The 3,469-nt window shown below is 38.3% G+C and overlaps 1 non-coding gene across 1 annotated transcript; it reads left to right on the top strand.

The window, feature by feature from the left end:
• The first annotated feature begins 2,771 nt into the window (after window positions 1-2,771).
• On the top strand, window positions 2,772-2,875 carry LOC138829898 (U6 spliceosomal RNA). Its single transcript, XR_011372774.1, has one exon. It is a non-coding gene; the product is annotated as a U6 spliceosomal RNA (small nuclear RNA).
• The last annotated feature ends 594 nt before the right edge of the window (window positions 2,876-3,469 follow it).

The following is a 3,469-nucleotide window of genomic DNA, read 5'->3' as shown; positions in this document are numbered from 1 at the left end:
TGATACAGGAAGGAAAATAAAGCACAGGGGTTGGGGCTAGTAAGTGGTTTACTTCCAAAGAAGAAGTAGCAACAGATAATTTTGGGGGTACATATTTGAAATCCAAACATGCTTTCTTTCGTGGTTCACGTGTTCAAGGCTAGTCAGCTAAAAAAAAAGCACAACAAAAAACGAGGAAGAGGGACATGACAGAAGAAATAATAATCTGAAATAAATTAAACTTCATTTGGATGGTGGGAAGAAGTCTCTCAGCTCTGTTATTTTCTTTTAAGTAAGTTTCTAGCCTTTTGACCATGTGAGAATGCAGCAACAAGGGAACACATTAAAGGCCTGGTGAAACTGACCTCTCAGCGCATTGAATTTTCTTGGTTCTAGATCATGTCCTTCAGAATTTCTGTTGAGTACACATAAGTTTCTCTAAGCTATTGGGACCTTGTCTTAAGGAGTTTTGTTATAGCATCACAATGGAATTGAAATAAACAGCTATACCTCTTTCTCTAAAGGAAGACTCATGGATTTGGCAGTAGGAGAGTTCAAACGGAGGACCTCCAATTGTCTAGGTAGGGGTTCTACCACCTAAGTTCCCTACTCCAGCCCTTGTTCTTCACTTTGAACTTATCAACACATTGCCTTATGGATTTCAAGGATTCTGAAGTAAACTATCTCACAGGAAACTATTATGAGAAATGATGATAAGTATAAGAGGGACACCTCTTATACTTTAACAACTTCTTTGAATTTTCTCTTTATTGTCAAGAAAAGTTTCCAATTGAACTCTTCGTTATGTGTCCCCTGCATCTAGGAATACATAGGATTCCACTTTGTTTTTAGATTGTTGGAGCAAGTTCCAAGACTTGCACATATAGTGAATAGAAGCCACTGGTTGATGTATGCTCCTGCACATGCCCACTGTTCTGGCAGGAGCAGATATAAGGACATGGATACTACTCAAGGACAAAATATTTGGGAGCAACCCTAGGACCTTGAAGCCAACAAGGACAGAATGCACTTTCTGATAGACTTGAAGTTCCTGCAACTCTGCCATGGCAGCACCAGTGGCATCACTCTCTGCACCTCACATCCCTGTGGAAACCTTGGCAACAGTCCTCCAGGCACAAGACAAGAAGATCCAGTGGGTTCATTCCAAGCTGTGATTGGTCCATTGCAACCATTGTGAGTGGTCTCTGTAGTCCATTACATTGCTGAGAGTTCCTAGTGACCTGCTGGACTGAGTGCTACATTGACAGTTTCCTTTAGGTTATTGCTCTGGGGTTTTTATTTTCTTAGCTAAGTTTAGGTAGATTTACTCCTTGGCATCTTCGCAGAAAGATGGAAGAACATAATGAATTATCCTCAAGCTCTTCAGAGAAGGAGATTTTCACTGAACAAGACAGTTTGAAGGTGATCATTAGCTATGGCAGGAGGAGATTTTCCCTGAACAATATACCATGAAGGAGGAAATCATTGACTATGGAAGCTATGGATATGTAAATTTGGCCTAGCACCACCTCGTAGTCAATAAGGTTGTAGTGAAAATAATCCTGAAGATGAGATTTCAACAATTGTTAAATCAAAAATAAGATGGACAGGCAGGGAAGGTGGCTCAGTGGTAGATGTTTGCCTTACATAAATGAGGCCCTGGGTTCGATTCCTCAGCACCACATAAACAGAAAGAGTTGGAAGTGGTGCTGTAGCTCAAGTGGTAGAGCAGTAGACATAACCTGAAGAGTTCAGTGACAGTGCCCAGGCCCAGAGATCAAGCCCCAGGACCCACAAAAAAATGTTTAAATGAGATGGACATTATTAAGATTTTCCATCACCCACACATGATCAGGTCATATCAGGTGAGGGAAAAGTATGAGCACAAATACTTGGTAGTGGAACTGGCCATCCAGAGACCTCCTTAGACAAATGTGAAAATCATACCGCCTATTCAAGAATGAAGTCAGGAGTTTATTCAAACAGATTGTGAGGACTGTGCATTACTTTAATGAAACTGAAAATGACTGAAACATTAAATCCAATAACATCGTGTTGGATGACAAAGGCAATGTGAAGTTCAATGATTTTGGCATGAGCATAAGGATTTCCCAAGGGTAGTTGCTGAAGGACGTATTTGGTACCATAATTTTGTCCCTATAAAATAGTGCTTCCATGAAAATTACAATGGCTGCAAAGTAGATAGCTGGTGCTTGGGAGTCCTCATTTATATTCTACAGGGATGACAAATATCCCATTTGAAAGTATGAATTTTAACCAGATACAGGTAATTGTCATGGAGGCCACGTACATTTCTCCATTCATCTGTCTCCAAAAGAACAAAATATCATCTTGAAATGGTAAACTGCAGAGCCAAAGCAGAGGCATAGTATAGAACAAACAATGGAGATCAGCTCAACCAAATTGAGGGATATTTCCTATGTCCTGATAAGCCACTATGTAATGAGCTAAACCCTATTATTCTTGCACTCTTGTGTGACATGAGGTACAGCCTGCCTGATACACACAAATCTATATTGGACAGGACATTCGATGATATCATGGTCATCTATGTTTTGATTTTAAAAAGTCTTAAAATAGAATGACAGCAGTGAAATTAAATCAGTGCCTTCAATTGTTGCAGTGTGCCCAACTCCTGCAGATAAATAGTATGTATATATCTCACAAATATATTACATATTAAATATATGTCTAAAACTTATTTTATACAAAATTAGGGGACAGTGTTATTAGATTTATCCTTGAAAAAAAGATTAACAAAAAATTAAAGATTGCTCACTTTGGCAGCACATATACAAAAATTGGAACGATACAGAGATTAGCATGGCCCTTGTGCAAGGATGACTTGAATATTTGTGAAGCATTCCTGATTTTAAAAACTAAATAAATAAAGACAAATAGAGATCCCAGTTTGAAGTGTGAAAGTAAGTGGAAGGCCCATAAATTCAAATCCTAGTACTGGCCCATAATCATACATTGAATTAATTTTTGTATGTCTTTTATTATAAAAAAAATACTGTGCAGAGGGGTTACAATTAAATGAGTAAGGTAATTTCCTATCAAGTATATTTCCTATCAAGCATTGTTGCCTCCTCCTTTGTTTTTCCACTACCATTCCTTCTCTCCCACCTCCACGAGTATTCTCCCCACCTCCGAAGTTCTAATGTTTGTTTTCAACGTAGGGTCTTGTACATTGCATTTTTACAATGGGTCAACCTGTATCCCTATTTAAGCATTTTGTGTTTTCCCTTACCCTCTCCAAATTAGAAAAATGTATATACAAGATGCAGGATACCAGAATCAAATGCAGTGAAAACAGGAGTTATACCATGGGGGAGGTACATACAAAGCAACAAAGAAATCAATTTATAAATATGTTGGAAACTATCACAAGAAAGAAAAAAAATATCTTGGGGTTCATTTCGCCTAACATCAACTTGTCTAAAAATTTCTGCTTTTCTCAGACATA

The sequence above is a fragment of the Dipodomys merriami genome, unplaced genomic scaffold (assembly GCF_024711535.1).
Source record: "Dipodomys merriami isolate MVZ:Mamm:240054 unplaced genomic scaffold, mDipMer1.0.p SCAF_1785, whole genome shotgun sequence".
Taxonomy (NCBI): domain Eukaryota; kingdom Metazoa; phylum Chordata; class Mammalia; order Rodentia; family Heteromyidae; genus Dipodomys; species Dipodomys merriami.
Note: the sequence above shows the minus strand (reverse complement) of the source record. Positions and strands in the feature narration are given on the sequence as shown.